The sequence below is a fragment of the Monodon monoceros genome, unplaced genomic scaffold (genome assembly GCF_005190385.1).
Source record: "Monodon monoceros isolate NGI ecotype Baffin Bay Population unplaced genomic scaffold, NGI_Narwhal_1 Super_Scaffold_22, whole genome shotgun sequence".
Classification (NCBI taxonomy): Eukaryota; Metazoa; Chordata; class Mammalia; order Artiodactyla; family Monodontidae; genus Monodon; species Monodon monoceros.
This window is the reverse complement of record NW_021703779.1, coordinates 60,397,960-60,404,524: the sequence shown is the minus strand read 5'-3', so window position 1 is coordinate 60,404,524 and position 6,565 is coordinate 60,397,960. Positions and strand designations below refer to the sequence as shown.

Genomic DNA, 6,565 nt, shown 5'->3' with positions numbered 1-6,565 from the left:
AGGGAAGGCACCTCACTGCGTCTTTTCAAAGCCAAGATCATCCTGCGAGCTCTCGATCAGCAGGATTTAAAATGGCTGCCACCTATGCAGTCACACAGACTGAATCATTTATTTAAGCATTCTCCTAATGTGTTGGACATGTCAGTCGCCTGGTTTCCCCCATCCCCACCAGTGCAGGAGTAAATAACCCTGTAAAGAAAAGTTTGTCTGTTTTTCAGCTATTTCCTCAGGAGAGAGTTCCAGAAGGGGAACCGCTGTTCTTCAAAGCCGTGGACCCTGTTTGCTGATGGTCGACACGCTGGCCCTGCTGCCCACGTGCCTGCCAGAGAAGTGCAAAGGACAGGTGCCTTGCACGCCCATCTCCAGGGACCCCTCAGCACAGGCCCTGCCTGTTCCCATGGTGCTTCTCATCCTGAGCCCGTGTAGCTTCAGCCGGGGAAAGGGCAGATGAGCAGTGAGCTGTTTTCTGGCCCTCTGGTGGCAAGGGGGCTTGGGCTCCCTTTGACCCTCTTCCCCCCTTTTCCCAGGTCTTCAATATTGTGATGTAACAGCCACAAGGGCTGTAAGAGGAACTATGGGCTTTGGGTGCTTTCTTGGGTTGAAAGAGGGGTGGGTGGGGATGGGGGGATGCATGTAGGGGTATGAAGGCTGCCCACGGATTCCCAGAGACCCGGGAAGAAATCGTTTGAAACCAATGTGTTATTGTATATTGTTGCATTACTGTGTTGTGAAGATGAGAAGTCGTTCTGTATGCTAAAGCTTTCTTCTCAATAAAAAAGATAGAGGGTGTGTAAAGACTGTGTCTCTCTGGGTTACTGAGCAAGCACAGAAGCCCACCTAGGAGGCATTAGGTACTTACCAGGCACTTCGCCTGGATCAACCCTAGCCTGAAGCCTTGACATCCTTCGATGAGGAAACTAAGGGCCCTAGCCTACCGAGTTTGTGGATGGCAGAAGTTGTCAGGAGGGAAGTGGAGGGACTAGGTATCTTGAAAAACAGCATTAGTTCTCCAGTAATATAAAGACATAAAGGTATGAGTGGTCTAGCCCTACCCTACCATCCTATAACAGTGCTGCCCCCCGGCCCCCAAACACACACACCCCCGCACACACACCCACACACAGGACTTTGGAGGGAGGGAGGGGGCCCACATCGGGGAAGGGGGAGGGCCCTTCCACTTCTTGGCACTAGATGGTGCTATGGGACACCAGTGAGAAAGCTGGTGAAGATTTTTAAATACATCCCTAGAGCAGTCCACGCAGACACCCTCCAGCAAGATTTCACTGCTCCTCACAGATTGTGGGGGCAGAAGAACCTGAATCCCATTCTGGGATTTGCTCAAGTTTCCCAGCCATGAGTTGAAATTTCTTCCCCTGGGACAGTGGGTGAGAACGTTTATGGACTTATACCCCCTACCAGGTATAAGTGCCGTTCCAGGCACTACACATCCGTTATTTCATCTCACCCCCATCTTACAGATGAGGAAACTGGCTTAGAGAGGAGAAGTCACTGGCCCAAAGTTTACAGCTGCTAAGTGGCTCTATCACAGCACCGCAGCTGCCCATTCGTCAGCTCCAGGGATGCTTCGCCCCTCTCTGCCTCCCCTCCAGTGGCCCTCCTGTTTCCCGGGTCTGCTCTGTCCTGCCCACCTGTCCTCTTGCCCTGCCACTGTACAGGCGTGCGGTGAGAAACGAAGCCAGGCATCAGAGTTGCACTTGCTTTGCCTCTTTATGGGGGAGGGAGGGAGGGAGGAAGCCAGCTTGTTTCTGACTGTGTGCCAGACACTTTCACCACATTTCATTCCCACACTCAGTGAGGCAGGTAATGGTGTTTTCTTTTAGAGCCGAGGGACCTGAATTTCAGAGATATTAGGTTGCATGGGGGACTTGGGTCTTTGTGACTCCCAGACCCGTACTCTCTCAACTCTGATACTCCATGCCCTTTCCCAGGAAAGCCCCCTGACGAGCTCAAGCCTCAACCTGACTGGATTCTGGGTCTTTGCCAAAGCAACCAGGTATGCATCAGGTGCCCTCTCTCTGGAGGCTCCAGAACCAGTCAGTTCTGCCCTGCAGGGAAGGGCCTCCAGAGCAAGCCAGGCCAGTGGTAGGGCTGAGTTTACTGCGATGAGTATACATGAGTGTGCGGCTGACTGCCCCTTCTGGGGAGGGACAGGGCTGTGGGGCTGTGAGCAGCATCAGTGAGCACTAGGGTTCCCCTTTCTGCTTCAGGGGGTCAGATAAAGTCTCCAGCGCCCCCTGGAGTTTCTCACGCCATTGCAGGTAGGGAATAGGTGATCCCAGATTGAGTGTGCGATGGCCCATCAGAGCAGGCGGGGGAAAGTAAGAGCAAGGTCAGCCTTGCCCACCCCTGCAGTGGGGAGCCCTATGAGTATAGGGGAAAAAACCCTGAATTCCAGTCCGGCCCCACCACTGACTGGATTTGGGACCCTGTGTGAGTCCCATTCCTGCTCAGAACACAGTTTCCTCACCTACCTAGTCCCTGGGGCCCAGCACATGGCTGGATACACAGTAGGATCGCAACCCCAGTTTGGTACATAAACTAAGAAGTGAGTGAATAAATGGGCCGCTGGATGGAGACCTAGAGGTAGCTTGCCGAGGGCATCTGCAGATGGCATGAAGCTTGGAGGACCAGAGGATCCCCTCCAAAATGGAATCAGGAGCACCCCCGCAATCTCTCTAACTTGGAAGGATGTACTGAAATGACCTTTACTAGGTGCACTTGTGAGATCTTGCAGTTAAGTTCCGAAAACCATCTGCAGAAGCCCGAGTGGGGAAGATGTGGATGAGAAGAAACTTGTGAAAAAAAATCTGAAAACCTGAGTTGATGGGGGCTCAGGATGAATCAGCAGACTGCCATGGCTGCCAGAAATGCTAATACCTTCTGGGGCTGCTGCAACAGAGTGAGCGCGAGACCCAGGAGATGGACAGGGCCCACCTGGGATCCTGGCTGCCCAATGGAAGGTGACCAGGTTGCATCTCACAGAAGCCCTTTTGCATGCCCAAAATAGGAAAATAGAGCAAAAGCCAGGAAGAAGGAAGGAAGGAAAGAGTGGGGGCAGTAGAAGGGTGACAAGGGTGGCAAGAGTCATAAAAACTCTGTTCCCAAGGTATGGAGGAAGGCAGAGAAAAGCTTGCTGCCTGTGAAGGAGGCTTGACTGTTCCTCTCATTCATTTTGTGAGGAAACTGGCAGCTCAAGGTCACTTGCTCCATTTGCAGCGTTTGACTGTGAACTCCAGCGGTTAGACCTCCATAACTCTTAACCTCCACCCTCCACTCACAACCCACGCTGGTAGAATCAGAATGTCCAGGAATTTCTATTTCTGAAAAGCTCCCTAGGCAATTCTAATGACCAGCTCAGCCCGGTGCAGAAAAGAGCATTGGGGACCAACTAGCCCGCATGATATTTAGCAGCCAGTTTGGTCCTGAGACTTCCCATAGAGTTCCCTGGAGCAGGAACCAGCCTGGAGATCCTGAACTAGCACACAGTAAGTAATCAAGAAATATTTGTGCAATGATCCCCCAGCATGTACCATGATCTGGTGTGAGCTCGCCCCTCCAGGACACCTGCTTAGATTGCACCTCCTGAGAGAGGTGTGCCATCGGATCAGTGCAGAAATCTGACTTTGAGAAACCAGGTCCTAAGCCTTAACCCCTGACCGACAGAACTGACTCCCCTGGGGCCTTGGCCCCTCCCAGGGGATGAGGACAGGCATTAACAAGGCAAGAGATTACCCCCAAATGGGGATGGGGGCTCTACCTCCGGCTAGCACTTCCTGCATCCTGCCCAGACAAGGGAAAGCTCGGCAGACCACTTCTCCCCAGGGACTCCACAGACACAGAAACACAAAGCCCAGGGTTCTCGGTTGCCCTGGTAACAGCGGGACCTACTTGGAAGAAAATAGTCTCTGAAAGGCTTAGGAGGGTGGATATTTCCTTTGACAGAGGGCAGGCTCTGACCTGTTCTTCACGGCCCCTGTGCCCTTCCTGCCTGCCGCACAGAGGGGTACAGCTGGGGCCCCTCACCTCGGCTACTCTCCCAGGAGGGCAGGGCCAGAAAATAAGGTCCTGGCTTTTTATTCTGCTCTTGCTGTGTACTGTTAATACGAGAAAGAGGCTAAAGTGGAAGGTGTTAGTCTGTGAATTCATGGCGACTGTCCTCTGGCCCAAGGAAGCCTTTCCATCCACAACCAAACTTGAGGAGGGCAAGTGCCCCGAGCAATTGCCGGTTTGGTCCTACCTCCTCCTCACCACTTAGTGCAGACACGTGAGCCAGAAGGAGTGTCACAAGTTCCAGACTCCTCCCCACCCAGTTTAGCCCCCCCCCCTTCTCTCCCCTGGACTGCTGAAGTAGCCTCCCTGCTGGTCTAACCAGCCTCCAGTCTCAACCCCTTCTAATCAATCCACCTTCTACACGCCTGCTTGTAGTGTGGGTGGGCATGGTCCTTTGAACGCACAAATCTGCTCCTGTTGCTCCTATACAAAAACCCTTCAATGGCTTTCCTTCCTCTATTGGAAGACTTGTGGACTCGGTTCTGGCCTTCCTCACTAGCTGGTTATAAATAAACTACCTATGCCGTCTCATCTGCCCATGCCAACCTTCTTCCCTCTTCCATTCAGTCCAAACTCCAGACATCCTGAATTACTTTCTTCTTTCCTTACATCCCGGGCCCTTTTATGCCTCTGGCCCTTTGCGCACTCTATTCCCTCTGCTTTAAAAATTCATAAGCACTCCTGGCCCCACTCCAACTGGCGATCTCCTCCACTCCAAGACCACTTCCTCCACGATGCTGCCTTCACTCCCCAGACAAGCTCCTGCCTTTCTGAGTCCCCAGTCACTCCCCTGCCCCTGACCCCAATGCTCCATAGCAGAGGCTTGAGCAGAGGCTGGCTCCATAGCAGAGGCTTGAGCAGAGGCTGGTTCATGACCCCAAATGAGCTTGGTGCTCATTTGTCCCCTTTGCACATGGGGGCTGCACTGGCAGTAGCCTTTGGGAGGACGACTGGCTTCCTGAGATCTGGATGAGGGCTGACGGTATGCAAGTGGAACTGGGAGCACCACCCCTCCCCCCCCCCCCCCCCCCCCGCCATCAAGTGGATGTGTGGACAGTAGGAATAAGTTGGGAAGGGAAAGCAGGAGGGTGCAGAGCTTGTTGTCCATTCCCAACTAAGCCCCCTGTTGATGGTCCCTGTCTCCTCTTTGGGGGGGGGGGGGCATCACTCCCAATCTGTGATGTGGTGGACAGCGACATCTGCTGGGCTTGTGAATCCCACAGACCTGGCTTTGAACTCTGGCTCTGCCATTTCCTTGTGTGTACCCTTGGGTCAGTCATTTCACCTCTCTAAGCCCCAGTTTCCTTTTTCTAAAAATGGAGATAATAATAGCAGATATTAGTGAGATAATTGATATGAAATGACAACAACAATAGCTAATACTTACAAGCACTTACTATTGGTTGGGCACTAAGCTCTTTACACTGATTAACTCATTGAATCATCACTACAACCCTATAAAAGTAGGTAGTGTTATTATTCCCCATTCTGAAGGTTAAGAAACAGCAGGGAAATTTTAACTTGCCCAATGTCACAGCACTAGCATGCTAATGCTTTCGAGCCCTCCAGTAAGACAGGGAAAGTTCTGTGGAGCAGAAATGAGGCCAGTGGAGCAGGAGAGTGCCAAGATCCAGGGCTGGGGTCTCAATCCCTTTTAGATCATGGGTCCCTCTAGCAGTTTGGTGAAACCTCTGGACTCCTTCTCAGAATAATGTTTTCAGATGCATAAAATATAATGCATAGAATTAAAAAGGAAATGAATCATATTGAAATAGTTATAAAATACTTTTAAGAAATTATGATCTAGTTATGTTACTACTTTAATAATGCATTAAGTTACAAGACTGAGTGGCAAGTCTATAGATTAGAAGTTTTGAAGTGATGATGAGCATAAGTAACTTTCCTGAGATACAATAACTGTAATCTGATACGAAAATATTTGTGATTTCTATTGGGGATAAAGTCACAGATACTATTAATACTATTATGCTGGCTGCCTACATTCCTAGTTTGAGGAAATGCTAAATTTCTGTTAGAGGTTAGTGGAAAATGATCAAAAAATTTTCCCATCCAAGTTCACAGACCCCCTAAATTCTTTCCACCCCTTGGAGGTCCATAGAGCTCAAGATGAGAAGCCCTGCCCTCGGGTGTCAGAGAAAAGACAATAGCTGGACTGTAAGCTCCCAGGAGAAGCTGGGGGCTGGCAGAAAGACAAGTGTGTGGTTTCTCTTTCAAGAACTGTTTACAGAAATCATGAAGTCTGGCAGCTCCCTCTTCCTCTTGGTCCTGAGTCAGCAGCCCAGGGTGGGGCTGAGGCTGTCACACTTGGTTTGAGTTTCAAGCTCACCACACACTCCTCCCTAAGAGTTGATTTGTTGCCACTTCCTTACCAGTGAAATCTTGGTGGGTTTTGCTCCATTTTAAAATTTGGACTTGCTTGCACACACAGATTTCCCATTAGTCTGGAAATAATCTTTAAGCGAACATTTTATTG

At 50.8% G+C, this 6,565-nt stretch overlaps 1 protein-coding gene across 1 annotated transcript in view; it reads right to left on the bottom strand.

The window, feature by feature from the left end:
• Nucleotides 1–6,565, bottom strand: part of NHSL2 (NHS like 2) — a 274,480-nt gene that overhangs the window by 25,775 nt on the left and 242,140 nt on the right. The window lies entirely within an intron of this gene.